The sequence below is a fragment of the Pseudophryne corroboree genome, chromosome 5 (assembly GCF_028390025.1).
Source record: "Pseudophryne corroboree isolate aPseCor3 chromosome 5, aPseCor3.hap2, whole genome shotgun sequence".
NCBI classification, from domain to species: domain Eukaryota; kingdom Metazoa; phylum Chordata; class Amphibia; order Anura; family Myobatrachidae; genus Pseudophryne; species Pseudophryne corroboree.
The window spans coordinates 813,695,586-813,711,534 of record NC_086448.1 but is presented as its reverse complement, the minus strand read 5'-3'; the positions used below and the strand labels follow the sequence as shown (position 1 = coordinate 813,711,534).

The window sequence follows — 15,949 nt, the reverse complement described above, 5'->3', positions numbered from 1 at the left end:
TGAGAAACTGGCAAAGTAATATGTAATTATGGGTGCACATGTGGGTAGTTTATTTTATTGATTGATAAATGTGTTTAAAGAGGAGATATGTGTCGAACGGAGGATGCTATACAAGCTATGATAGGAAATGATGCTATTGGGCAGATATTCTAGTGGAGCATAGTGATTGAGTTAAAGGAAAACATGTAGGCTCACTAGGGGCTCAGGAGGGAGCAGCTGCAACATTTGGCTCTGTCTATGAACCCCAGCTACTGTAGCAGCGGGCAGAGGGGCAGTAGGATGGGGAAACCAAGGAGGACAGGTCATTTACCATGGGAGTTTGCCAACTGATTAAGAGGGACATGTACTAAGCAGTGATAAAAGTGGAGAAGTGAGCCAGTGGAGAAGTTGCCTATGACAATCATCATTGACATAACATTTATAATTTGCATACTGGAAACATATATGGCCGCAGCTGATTGGTTGCCACGGGCAACTTCTCCACTGGCTCCCTTCTCCACTTTTATTACTGCTTAGTACATGTTCCCCTAAGAGTGGGTCCCAGCTGCCTGTTGTAAAGAGACAGATCACCCTGGTGCTGTATATGGAAGTGAGGTGTAACATGGGAAAGGAGAGCCCAGATCAGCGCTATGTAGCAATCCAGAGATGTGCCTGTGGTCCAGCACTTGGTTTAGCTCTGGTGGTGTATAGGGTAAGAACAGTCCAGCCACAGACACCTACAAATACTTATTTAAGCAGCCACTGAGCCCTCATATGTGTCCCCTGAGGATTAACTTTCAGAGTAGTTATATCCCATTCTGTCCTGGCTGGTTATGTTAATGTGTACCTCAGCCTTATACTGTAGGGAATGGGACAGAGCCGGAATAAGGGGGGTGCCCTGGGAGTAAATACCCCGGGCCCCCCTTTCTAAAAGGGCCACCTGCAGCAGATCGGATCTCTTACCGATCCGACCTGCAGTACTGCACTTCCGGCTCCATGGCATACGCCGGTGCCGCATAGCAGGCAGGGCAGCTGTCCCTGAGTGAGTCCGCAGCCTGAGTGAGTCTGCAGCCTGTGGCTCAGTTATTGAGTGGGAGCGCAGGTTGAAGAGAAGATGGAGGGATCCCTGGCGGATTGTGGAGCCCCGGAGGATGGAGCCTGAGGTTGTGTGCTGCAGTGCGGCTTGCTTGGAGTACAGACACATCCGCAGAACAAAAAAAAACAGTAAGGCTGGCTGCATTTAAATTGTATTGTCTGTGTCATATGTGGTATATATATATATATATATATATATATATACTATATATCTATATACATACACTACATATATATATATATATATATATATATATACCTAGCTCCACTCCTTGCCTGTGATTACCAGCAGAGAACACCGGGAATACTTCTTTAAGGTTGTGTGTGTGCTGCATACCTTGGACTATGTATATACACACATATTATGCCACAACTGAACCTCTCCATTGCTGCCCATTGCATTGCCCTCTGACCTGCTTAGGGCGTATGGCAGTTACTTCTCACTGCACACAGGGGTTTTAGATGCATCTGGCACTTTCTCTGCTTGTGCCACTTTAATTAAGTAAATTTTCTATGTACAATGGCACCATAATACATTTAATATACACCTTATTATAATAAAACACAGTACTGTATATTATACTGTATTATACGTACATGCACTTTCCTATGCCTCTTTTCCATTACTCCCATTATGTGGATATGGGTTACACATATGAGACATGTTTTGCAATTAATAAATTGTAGGAGCTTTTTGTGAGTCACATATGCAAATGGCGAGATTCTGCATAGAGCGCATGTGCAGAAGCGAATTTACAGTAGGAATTTTTACAGATCTGTTTTTCCATAAAAATGGGGCATTTTTGGGCAGGAATTGAGCGGTGTCAATGCAATTGCATGTAATCACACTGACTTCTGGGAATTTCATAGGAGTGCCATGATTGTGTATCAAAAGCTCTTTATGTTTTGGAGTTGTGCGTCTAGGGTAGCAAAGTCTATTTTTGATGTATCTCTTGCACTTAGAATTTATGCAAGTGCCAATACTGTAATGTTGAAGATTGAGGTGGCCAGGGTAAAAACAATGAATGACGCAGGTTTCCACTTACACATGCCTGAGACCCCACATTACTGTAGCTGAAAAGAATCTCACATAAGCACAGAGGTTCCCAAAATCGGTCCAAAAGTCATCATAATGGTCCAAGTTTTAAGGATAACCATGCTTGGGCACAGTTGACTTAATTAGTACCACAGTCAATTTGATTTAACCATCTCTGCTCAGTCATGTATATCCTGAAAACCTGTACTGTTGGAGTGCCTTGAGAGGTCTATTTACTAAGCCTTCGGTGAAGATAAAGGGGATGGAGTACCAGCCAATCGACTCCCACAGTAGCTGTCTTTTTCAAACACAGCTTGTGACATGGCAGTTTGAAGTTAATTGGCTGATACTTTTTCTCCATTCACTTTATCTCCATCCAAGGCTTAGTAAATAAACCCCCAAGTTTGGGAACCACTGCATTAGCAAAAGGTAGAAAACTTTGCTTCTGAACTGCCTGTTTACTACTACAGACACTTTGCATGCCACTCTGAAACAGCCCCATTGCCTATAAAGTTATTAAAAAGAAAAGATTTAGTCCATAACAAATATTATTCACATCAAATATGAAAATCCCAGTTATATAGGTGAACTGTGCATTGCAACCCAGCTTTTATGCAGGCTGTTTTATTAATGTGACATTTTTTTAGAATCTGCACAATCGGATCATGCCATGCCAGTTTTTCCTCAAATCATCAATAATACATTCAATAGAAAAGAAAAACACTTAAAATGAATTATTAATTTTATTTTGTTTACATTGCACTGAAAATTTACATCATATTTTTACAAATTTATTTTCCATAAAAATATATTTCTTTACAAAAGTGTATGCATTGATATAAGAGGAGTAGCCAGATGCCAAAGAAACACATTTTTTTTAGAGAAATTGTTTTTTTTTTTACTAATGAATAATCATAGTTATTGCAGTCGTTGTGACAACAAATAAATAGCAAGTATTTAAGGGAGCTTCCAAAAACAACTGCTGGGGTGATTTGGGTTTATTTAAGAGTGAAACACAATAATTTTGAGACTGGAGCAGCATTTTGTATGCAACAAATTATCTTGTTAGGCACTCTATTGTCTAGATAATGATTTCAAAATAATATGAATAATAATTTTCTGGAAAAGGAAACAATTACAAAACCTGTAAAATTAAATTATTGAAAAGTTTCTTCAAATTTCAAATATCAATAAAATTTAATAACATGTTATAAATAGCACAATTAAATTGTAATATAGCAATAATCAATCTAGCTATTGACAGCCACTTATTTGTTTTTTTTTTCCCACATTGACCTGTTAGGTATTAGCTGTAATCTGTCCAATTAAATACAAATTAATGAAGGTCTTTTTCTGATTGGCTTTTTTGGGTTAATGCACAATTATGCAAATTTTGCTCCATGTTACTAAATAAGCTTAGTTAGTGAAATAGTGCTAACAGAATGGTGTGTATTTTACAAATATGAAAAATATTGTGAGAATGGACACTATTCTTAGCATCATATCTGTATACTTAGCATTCTTTATTTTATATGGTAAACATTCATTTTTATTAATCACAGTTCATTGACAGACCATTATAAAGCAATTTACAATAAATTGGATTCTAGATAAACTTTTTCATCCTTCCAAAATTCATCCAAAAATCGGGAGCTAAAAAGGGATATTTTAACTATAATGAAACATGATTGCATGAGTAAAAACAATTAAATTTTTTTCTTGTTTTCAGATCTCTTCCAAAAATGACAGGACAAACATTTATATAAAGGGAAAAAAATAATGTTTAAATGACTAGTGAACCTATTCCCTTTTTCATTTAATTACTCTGACAGCATCAAAAACAAAAGTCATAAGTAAAGCAATACATACGATAGTAAAAGCTAAGTAAGTTAATATGTTGCAACAAAGAGTTTGTTATACAAGTTTGTGAAGTTGCAGTTAATTTGCAAAATATTAATTAAGATTGATAGATTATCCCATTTTCTGTAGAGATGAGCGGGTTCGGATTTACTCGGTTCTGAATGCCAGAATTATCGCAAGTTCTTTTTTTCTGGATTTTTCTTATTGGTTAACCAAAACACGTGACGTCCATGAGCCAATAAGGAGATTTGGGTAAATCCGAGTAAAACTCAACCCGCTCATCTCTAATTTTATGTGTATTGTGTTTTTTTTGTATCATGTATGTTAATGTGACTCCATTGTGACCCAACCAAAAATCATAAAAATCATGTGATCATGATTATAATTTTTGACTAAAGTGGAAAAAGGAAATTAATCATATTATTAATCGCTCACTCTTTTATATATGAATGCCAATACTTGAGCTATAACAGTTTCAATCATTGTTCCACAGTCACCCAGGCTACACAAATAATTAAAATATATTGTAAATATAAATCAAATTAGAAAAACACTGAAAGAATTCAGTGTAAATACTTTAGCATATGTTTTTTATACAATCCATTTTCATATTGGATGGATGAGACATTTGGTGAAAAAATATATGTATCCACATATATTATATTTAAAATAAGGTAATTGGTATTAATTATTTAAAAAATACTGTACCAAGTAAATTGAGGGGATTAAGGCCTTTATAAAATTTGGGCCTTTCCTCTTTAAATTATTTTTAATACATAGCAATTAGTTGTGATATTACATAATGCATGCAGAAATTTGGCAAACTGGTGGTTTGTATCTCAATATTTATTTATTTTAGTTCCGGTTAATGGTATAAGAACCAACTTACCAAAACTTACCTATCAAATTTGTATGTTTTTATCACATAGTTTTTGTTTTGACAAAATAAGTTTCTATTTCATACAAATCTGTGCAAATATATTGTCCCATATCTACCACTTATTGACAGTGTTTTACTGGTAGACATTATACTTATTTACCCATATACAGTATGATGTCCCATATATTCCTTATTATACTATATGCAAATATACTCATAATACAAAATCTATAAACTTTAATAAACCTTTGCAAAGGCTTAAGGAGCAATTAAATTCTATGCAAGGTGGGGTTGCGATGTACACACATCACTTTGTATTATGGTAGCCCAATATTCCAGATTTTCCTGATCACCTCTGTGGGGTGCGAGAAAAAAACAATGATATTTGCAAATGTAATCCTAGCAACTCAGAGGCATGGCACAAACTTGAATTGCCCCTTTACAGTCATGAGCTGCTGAGTAAATGATTATGTTAAGCTAATCTCTCTAGATCAATGAATAAAAACACAGAGAACATTGTAAGTAAATCTCTAGGGAAAAACATGGCAATACATCATCCAGTTGGTGCAGTGTTGCTGGATGTGCCATCTTCATGTCAGCTTGCAGTCAGAACCCCCCACACCCCCCGGCCACAGGCATCCGGAATATGTCACATCATTAAGACAGGATCTCACCTACTGCCTGCTCCTGCTCATATTTGAATTCACCAACCTATGGTAGGTGTCCTCTCAACATGATACTGTACATTCTATACCAGAAACTTCAATGACAAACTGAAAAAATCTTGAGATTGTTTACATTTTACACCCTGACAATGCTCCAGAAATGGTGAGGCTCATCTCATCTTAAAGTGTTTATGAGGTGTATTCTCTTTAAGACACACATTTTTAGAAGACAACATCTGAATCTGATCATGTTGTTTTTTTCTTTTCTTTTTTTATTCAGACTTGATTGTTTGAGAACTGAGCAATATTCACACTTGTCTGGAAATTCTGGAATACTACCAAATTTTGGGAAAAGTAGGACCAACCTTCCAGATCCCTCTTTTCTGCCATGTGAAGCTGGCATTGTGATATATGAGGCATGAGGATGTAGTGGGTGGGGTCTGATGATGCAAATTGCATCTATCATCATCCCCACGGCACATGCCTCTTGAACTTTCTCTCCAATGAGTAAGGCAATATCACACTTAAGGAGGGTGGTCTGTATGTGGTCAGGTAAAAACAAAAGAACACTGTATGTAACAATGGCTTCCGGCCATTAAAATAAAAAAAAATGCAGAAAAATGTTGGTTATACACACTAAATAAAAAGGGTGTATATGGAAAGATGGTGTGATTTACGTACATTGAGCATCTTTCAGTAGTGAATTTAAAATATATTCTGTTAATTTGCTTTCTCACCTTAAGATGAACGGGGACAGCTGTGAAGTAATGAGGAATATTTATTCAAATTGTGCTGTCTGCCCAAATGTACTGCAACTGATAGCAGCCAATCAGATCCAACCAGACCCTTTTTAAAAATGACATTTAGAAAATGAGCGCAAAAGTCTGATGAGTTACAGCACATTCGTGCTTATTGAACCATGATATTAAATAAGTCATTCTGTGATATTTGCAAATCATAGAATACATGTGATACTAATAGATTAATTTTTAGATATGAAGAACACTACGCAATCTAAACAACCCAAAATACAGATTATTTATTTTACTTTGTGTTAACAGATCTTATACAAGTGTTTTGTAAGTAAGGGTATTTTTTTATTAGCTATCTTATGCTTGAAATATTTTATATATATATATAAATATATTGGAACAAAGAACAAGACCGCGCAATGAGAAATAGAGTCTTTTGTATTCAATATAAGTCCGAAATGTATGTTGCTGCAATCCTCCTCCAGGAGCTACCGTACTCCTCAAGTCATGTAAAAGAGAAAATATATATTAATATATGTGTGTATACTGCATATATGAAACTTTCTTTAATTTGCACGTAACTTATCTGAAAATCTGTGTTTCATAAGCAGTTTAATTTGTAGCAAAATGGAGTTTCTTTAAATAAATATATTTTGTGAACATTAAAGGGCCCTACACACTTGGCGATATCTTTGAAAGATATGAAAGATATCTTTAAAAAATTAACGATAAATCTTCCACATCTTTCAGTGTGTATGCACAACGATGAACAATGTACGTCCCCGCAATCATTCATTGTTGATCGATTATCATTTAAACATGCAAGCCAATTTGGACAATATCGATATATGTAATGTCATATCGTCCAAATCGGCCATAGACATCGTTCAGTGTGTATGCAAAAAATTGTTCATAAAAAATCATTCATCTTTCAAATCATTCATCTTGCATATTGCACAAATCTATCAGTGTGTAGGGCTCATTAGACTTTCTGTCTAGTTGCATGTTTCAATCAAGTGAAATAAGTTTGTACACCATCTCCAGTGTATCAATTTAAATAAACATGACTATGAATCTGCAAACAGCAATTTTGTTGATGAAAAAAATTTGGACATTCTTTCAGTTCATTCAGTAATGTTTTTTAAAAGGAGCCAGGTGAAGATAATTTTAGAATTGAATAAATACTTTCACCATTCCAAAACTTTCAAGATGTTTAGCTTATTTTCAGCTGCATAGGGCTTCCTCAATGTAGACAACTGAGGACAAGGTAACTGACTATTTTAAAGCAAGAGAAGACTATGAAAAAATAAAATAAAAAATAAATAATACATACTAAAATAAAAGACTGAAATTGAAATTGAAGAGGTTGGATATTTCAGCAACAATGAGCACATCTACAAAATAATCAGCCATGAATTACTTCAGCCAGGAATTCACGATGAAGGCTTTAGATTGACCTTCACAATCCCTAGACTTAAATTATGTTAGATAGCCATGGGAAGATCTAATACATGCAGTGCATGTAAGACCAAAGAGTATTTTTCTGCAATGAAAAGTGGGTAGAAAAAAATTCTACAGTCTAAAAAGCTGGCTTCAAGAAAACATGTGGAGTTTGGGATTTCTGCCAAAAGAGAATTTAGTATAAAAAGAATGGTATGGTGCCCAAACATTTGTATATGCCTAAATTTTTTGAAAGATGAAAGTTAGAGGCTGAGGGTCTCAAGGGGCGCACACACAGGGAGATGTGTGCTGAGCCCTCTAGCACAGGCCGCTCCGCACACATATCTCCCCCTGCTCAGCACAGCACGATATGTGCTGAGTGAGGGGGGGGGGCAGGGGGTGCGCTCATTTCACCCAGTGGTGAAATCTGCGATGTGCTAGATTGAGCCTGCAGGCCAATCTAGCACCAGTGATAGTGGCGCGCAGTTCTGCACATCGCTATCGCTGTGGGACATACACATGGAGAGATACGTGCTTAAGTTCTAAGCAATCTAGTCAGATTGCTTAGAATTTAAGCACAATCTCTCCATGTCTACCCCCCCTATAACCAGAATTTATAACAGAAAGCCAAAGGTACAGCTAATTAGCAGGAACATTAACACAAAGGAGGAAGGCTCCCATGCACTCTCAAAGGAGAGGATCTTAAAGGGTTGCTCGTAACTGAAAGTGAACAAGTCAACTGTACTGCTTGGGACACACCAAAGGATACTTAAAGTGTTTAATGGTGTGTGGTGGTAGCACTTTTAACAGAATTAGTGAACCGATTGCTATTATTAATAAGACTAGTTCCACAGGAGTGGGAAAGAGTAGGGGCCTAATTCAGACCTGATTGCTACGGTGTGTTTTTTGCATCCCAGCGATCAGGTAGTCACCGCCTACACGGGGAGGGTATTACCTTTTTGCAGTTGTGCGATCGCATTCATTGGCAGAGCTGCACAAACATAAGTTTGTGCAGTCTCTGCACAGCCCAGAACTTACTCAGCCGCTGCGATGATCGGGGACAGAGCTGACTTCAGAAACCCTTCTTTAAAACGCTGGGTCCTGTCTGCGTTTTTCTGGACACTCCATGGAAACAGTCAGTTGCCACCCACAACTGGCCACTTCCTGTCAATCACCTTGCAATCGCTGGTGCATTCGTAATTTCCGCACCATCCCGTCTCTGACCGGCGATCCCTGTTGCTGCAGTCCGTCACGCCTGTGCATTCCGGTGCAGACCTGATCGCTTACTGTCCAAAAACGCACAGCAGCAATCAGGTCTAAATTACCCCCTAAATGTCTTGTTGCACAAAGGTGGAAGAGGCTGAGGATTACAGACTGGTGAGCATAACAACAGTTGTCGGGGAATTAATGAAAAAGAGTTGAAAAAAATATATTTTGTGTATCTCTATTAGTGTCAAAAAGAAAGATATGGATCAGTGACTATAGAGGTAATTTTTGAGATCACACCTAGAAAACGATATTCAGTTCTAGAATACCATACCTCCAGAAGGACATAAACAAATTACAGATTCTGCAAGGAAGGGTAACTAAAACTATGCATTGTCTACCTCCCAAAACTTACCAAACTAAAGGACATGTATAGCTGGGAGGAGAGAAGGGAGAGAATACATGATAGTAGCTTCCAAATATATCAAGGATTTTATTATGGTACAAGAGGAAGCACTCATGAAAGAAAAATATTAGACCAAGGGAACATTACCTAGAACGGAAGTGTAGTTAGTTTAGAGGAAATTTGAGAAAAAAACACTTAATTGCAGATATAGTAGTTGTAATAACTATTAATAGAAACGTTATAGGCTAATGTAACATACAGTAGTAACATCGTTTTTGAGGTTGAAAAAAGACAGTTTGTCCATCGAGTTCAACCTATTGTAATCGAGGTATTTAAAAAGGTTTGGGATAACAGACATAAGGCTTTCCTCAATCTAAAAAAAAATAAAAAGGTGCAAATTAGAACAGATGGTTCATATCTGCAATCAAATGCTATGTTTAATTGTTAAAATTAAGAATTTGATTGTAATGCATTAAATGGTGCAGAAATATGTTATGTTTTCATTAGAGAATGAAACATGCAAACTGACCTGTGGAGATTCAATTTACATATATAATTTTGTATTTGTTTCAGAGTGGGGAATTAAAATAAAAACTTCTATAGTACTGTCTTAAAAATATATATATATATATATATATATATATATATATATACACAACTTTTTAGTTTTTTTTGCAAAATGTATATTTAGATTATATTTTGTTCCGGCACTTACCCTATTTTGGCTTGTTACTTCTTAATTGTTTTCAAATTTAACTAAAAAAATTACAGCAGTAAGTGCTCCTAAACTATTTAAATCTCTAATGGGCACATTGTAATGATGTTTCACTATCAATATAAATTTTAAGCGCAGTTTATAAATGTAAAACATCCAAGTTAAATAGACATGAACAAATTTGAATAATTTGATGGATTTGTTTTAGCAATTTAAATCATTTCATGGATTTATTTTTTTGTGATACCAGGATCTCAAATTAATTTATAGGATTATAATAAATTATAGAATTATAATTACATAGAACTGTTGCTACATTGGGTAGGTGGTTGATTTTTGTTTGCGTGTAAAAAGGGACACATGCCATATTTGAATTATCCCTTTGAATTTGTATAATATAACTCTATTGGGATGGAGGTATAACAAAATATGTTTATTATGGAGCTTTAGCTTCTTCCTATTATATTGCTAGTTTGTATTTAGTACTATTGCTACGGTATCTACGGTCTTCTCTTTTCTGCCCCCCCCCCCCTGTCTCTCAATGCAATAGTGTGGGCTTGTGGCAAGGGACGGGTTCAACAACATTGACGATGGGGCACAATACCATTGATGGTAAAGCTGATTCTGTGAAGTACCAAGGGGCAATCAAACCCTGCAGATAGCACATCTGGGGTGTGGGAGGGGGATATTAAACCTAAGGCGAGCAGGTGGAAAAGTTGACTATAGCAACAAATCAACTTCTAGCTATCAGTTTATAGAGTGTACTTGATAAAGGATATCTGTTAACTGGTTTCTAAGGCCCACTCTACCCCTTGTCCACTTTAGAGGATTTGATACATCTCCCCCACAAATCCCTACGTCTGTCCAATTGTGTAGAGGTATAATATAAAAATATATATACTGTATGTACAATGTGTATCTACTTTCCAAAATACTGTACTAGGCAAACTGAAACAAAGAAAACATATCAATCTTTTTCAATCCATAGTTATCTGCCAGCTTGTCAGAACTGTACAGAGAAGGTTCCATAGAAAGAGAAAAAGAATGACAGTTATTACTGTTTCAAGCTATAAAGAATGAAAACTGGTAGAAACACTTTTGTGTTTGTGGCGGGCAATCCTAGTTTATTTCTCTACGTTATCACTGGACAACCTGCCATTTTCAAGTGGCCTGTCATCCAGTCTAAACCTTGTCACGTACAGATGGATTTCCGACCAAAAACTCTGCTAGTGTCTTCATTGTCTCTCATTATTCTTTCTTTGACAATGGCAGCCGATGACACATGGAACAAGAACAGTGTGTGTGTTCTCTGTATAATACTAATTGGAAATGATGTGATCTAGCAACATAGAGGGAAGCAATGGCCATTTTAGGTGTGTTGTTCAGAGAGAAAGAGAGAGAGAAAGTGATGGCCAGGAGCGTAAATCTCTCAGATAGACCCTCATCAGCTGAAAACAAAATGCCAAAAATTCTAAGTGCCTCAAGGAAACACGCAGAGCAGCTCAACTGGACGTGCTGAGCGCAAGAGAGAAATGTTCCTTATATGTAATTATTAGTGTTGTCACGTGTACTTTTAACTTTGACATATCAGTGTTGAATTATTGAAACTCAGCAAGCACTCCAACACTCTAAATATAACATTGCAGTGGGACGCCGCTAGTTAGGGAGAAGTGGAAAACAGCTTAATAAAAATGTACTTTATCTTCGAACTTTCAATGGTTATTCTGTTTCAAGTACTGTTAATCTGTTTTTGTTGTTTTTACATGTTAATATCATGCACTTTACAGGCACTGGCGTGACTTCACCGATATACAGTAGCCACTAGATTTAAAGAGGCAATTTGTTAAAAGGCCAAATGAATCTGGTTTTGCATTAAAGCTAATTGCTTCTTTTAATCTGTTAGCTACAGTATGCTGCTGAAGTCGCACCAGTGGCCAAAATCGCATGCCATTACATATGAGTTGTAGGCTCAGTCATTTCTCTAATAAAGTATAAATATATGGTGCATGATCTTTACCAAGAAAAAACAACACCTTTTGGTCGAGCAAACCGGCTATTGTGACATTAAAAGCAATGTACAGTATAGAGCCTGTCGGTAAAATGGAGCTAAACTTAGCATTGCCGGGGTATGAGCGACATACAGTATACATGATGTCACTTCTGCTCTGATTGGCTGGCTGCAGTTTTTCTTGGCATATCTGTAAGATATATTTGCCTGTCTGCCTGAAAAGAGAGCAGAAGTGATATTTCCTGTGCTGGGACACACCATATAATTCCTTCTACTGAAAGGTTCAAAGTTAATATTCCTCTTATGATGTAAACTGTAAAAAGTTTATTTCAATGTCCAAGTGCCTTTAAAAGAGATAGGCCCTCTGCCTCCTAACAAAATAAACAGTAACGGAACAGTACTGTGATAGAAATAGCTGTCCAGTAACCTGCATACACTGCATACCCAGTGCACTGTGGATGTAGATGTCTGCACACTGGATGTGATATATGGTGGTGCAGCAGCTGTACAGTATAATTGGGGGATGAACATTGGGTGGACCATACGCTAATGAGCTGTATACTGGGTGAGCTATATGAGCTGGGTGCTGGATGAGTTGTATAGAGCAGGATACTGGATGAGCTATATGTGGACGGAGCTGGACATTGGGTGGGGTGTACAGTATGTGGATGGAGCTGGACACTAGGTGAGCTGTAGGTGGATGGGGCTGGACACTGGATGCACTGTATGTGGATGGAGCTGGACACTGGATGTGCTTTGTAATGATGGAGTTGGACATTGGATGAGCAGTCTGTGGATGGAGCTGGACACTAGATGAGCTGTATGAGGATGGAGCTGGACATTGGATGAGCTGTATGAGGATGGAGTTGGACATTGGATGAGCAGTCTGTGGATGGGGCTGGACACTAGATGAGCTGTATGAGGATGGAGAAGGACACTGGATAAGCTGTATGAGGATGGAGAAGGACACTGGATGAGCTGTATATGGATGGAGCTGGACACTGTATGAGCTGGATATGGATTGAGCTGGACACTGGGTGAGGTGTATATGGATGGAGATGGACACTGGATGAGCTGTATATGGATGGAGCTGGACACTGTATGAGCTGGATATGGATTGAGCTGGACACTGGATGTGCTTTGTAATGATGGGGATGGACACTGGATGTTCTGTATGTATTTGGACCTGGAAACTGAATGAGCTGAATATGAAAGGGGCTGTACACTGGGTGCACTGTATGAGGATGGAGCTGGACACTGCATGAGCTGTATGAGGATGGAGTTGGACCGTGGATGAGCAGTCTGTGGGTGGAGCTGGACACTAGATGAGCTGTATGTGGATGGAGCTGGACACTGGATGAGCTGTATGAGGTTGGAGTTGGACATTGGATGAGCAGTCTGTGGATGGGGCTGGACACTAGATGAGCTGTATGAGGATGGAGAAGGACACTGGATGAGCTGTATATGGATGGAGCTGGACACTGTATGAGCTGGAAATGGATTGAGCTGGACACTGGGTGAGCTGTATATGGATGGAGATGGACACTGGATGAGCTGTATATGGATGGAGCTGGACACTGTATGAGCTGGATATGGATTGAGCTGGACTCTGGATGTGCTTTGTAATGATGGGGATGGACACTGGATGTTCTGTATGTATTTGGACCTGGAAACTGAATGAGCTGAATATGAAAGGGGCTGTACACTGGGTGCACTGTATGAGGATGGAGCTGGACACTGCATGAGCTGTATGAGGATGGAGTTGGACATTGGATGAGCAGTCTGTGGATGGAGCTGGACACTAGATGAGCTGTATGTGGATGGAGCTGGACACTGGATGAGCTGTATGAGGTTGGAGTTGGACATTGGATGAGCAGTCTGTGGATGGGGCTGGACACTAGATGAGCTGTATGAGGATGGAGGAGGACACTGGATGAGCTGTATATGGATGGAGCTGGACACTGTATGATCTGGATATGGATTGAGCTGGACACTGGGTGAGCTGTATATGGATGGAGATGGACACTGGATGAGCTGTATATGGATGGAGCTGGACACTGTATGAGCTGGATATGGATTAAACAGGACACTGGATGAGCTGTATATGAATTGAGCTGGACACTGGATGAACTGTATGTGGATGGGGCTGGAGACTTGATGCATTGCATACTGATGGAGATGGACACTGGAGAACCATGGTAGGGTCACTAACACACCCAAAACACACTGGACTTAATTCATGAATGTGAATTTGTGGTCAAAACTCATCTTTGCAGATGCCATGCAATATGATTTGGACAAGTGCACTACATTGTATTGGTTTATGGAGCCAGCAGGAGGAATTTGGTGGAACGTGACCATTCCTTCTTAATTAGGGTGTAGGAACACTTTGTGTCTAGTTTTGTGAAGCAGGGCATACAATTTGATTTATATTTGGCATGAGATTATTAAAATGAGATGGGGATGTGGAAGAGGTATATTTAGAGACATTTATTTATATGCTGAAGAGCAGAAGGACTGAACGGCCATTTCCATTCCAGAAAAGGACTTGTTTCTACAAGTTCCGCCTTGCTCACTTATAGATGCATTTTTCCGAATTTAAAACAAAGCAATGGCACATGTTATGAAGAGGGTCCCAATGTCTCTGCACAACCATTGCTCAGTCTGATAATAGTGTTTAAAGTCAACTGAGATCATTACATTGTAACCCTGGGTGCAAAAAATTAGCAAAATCTATTCATATCGCAACTCGGCGTGAGCACGCAACTGTTATGTTATATCAGTGCCTCATTGTTCTGCAGCCTCATCATAGTCAGTTCCCAATACACGGTTATGCATATCTGACAGTCAGGGGGCCACAAATTCAGATTCTGGGCCCCTACTTGGACTCCAGGAAATTATTATTTGTAATAATTAAGTGGTCCTTCCCCTTTAATCTATGATATCATTTTTGGCCATAAATAAGAATTCTTTGGCATGAAATTACTTGGCTATCCACCTACCCACGTCATTTCATGTCTATGTAGAATAACAAAAGTGAGTTTAAAATATGACCATTTGTAAAAAGAACTTTTCCGAAAATTTTAAATGTTTAATTTCAATATTTTGGGCAAATGACTTCTGGAAGGAAATGAGGGGGCATAAAAATGATGCAGCATAGGCATGACCTTTGACCTGTGATCTTTGGTGACAATTTATCAGTTTTGTTTACTAATACTAATATAGGTATAGGCTGATATTTTCAAACACAAAGGTCTTTACTTAAAGATGGTGAGTGGTTTCCATAGAGTATTGACATGGGATTATGAACATATTATAAAAACCACTCACATTAAATAGACCTTTGTGTCAATTGCATGCACCTTTTGTCTAAACATGGTATAACATTGCTTTTACTGTATAGTATATATGTACAGAAATTCCATCTATCTCTCATTTACGTTTAAATCCTCATTAATGCAACTGAAGGCAGATGCTGAGGTTGAGTCATGCATTTTGGGTTGTATAGTTTTGTAAATACTGTACGGACTGACCTCATAATATACCGTATGAAGTTAATAACTTTAACTGCAATGCAACCAAGTTGACCATGCAGGATAATGCAAAATAAATCTGCATTGTATTTTTGAGTTGAGAAATGACAAAGGAACATGCAGAAATTTAAAGCAACGCTGAATATCGCTATGTGCTTCCACGCCTCGTAGACCTCTTTGGTTTAAAATAATGATTAAAAATAATAGACTGTGGGTGACAGTTGACATTAAATGCCAACTCAATATACTGCAAGCACAGTAGCTACCAACACACAAACAAAAAACAATAAAAAAGAAATGCAAAAGACAACAGTAATAAAAGTAACAGAAATAACTTGTAGTGACATTTTTGACTACTGCAGCTGACGTATCAA

The 15,949-nt window shown here is 37.9% G+C and overlaps 1 long non-coding RNA gene across 1 annotated transcript in view; it reads left to right on the top strand.

The window, feature by feature from the left end:
* LOC134928587 (uncharacterized) overlaps positions 1-7,090 on the top strand; it is a 76,899-nt gene extending 69,809 nt beyond the window's left edge. The window contains exon 4 of the long non-coding RNA XR_010177949.1: positions 5,796-7,090. This is a non-coding gene — a long non-coding RNA (uncharacterized LOC134928587). The remainder of the gene's footprint in view (positions 1-5,795) is intronic.
* Positions 7,091-15,949: the final 8,859 nt, after the last annotated feature.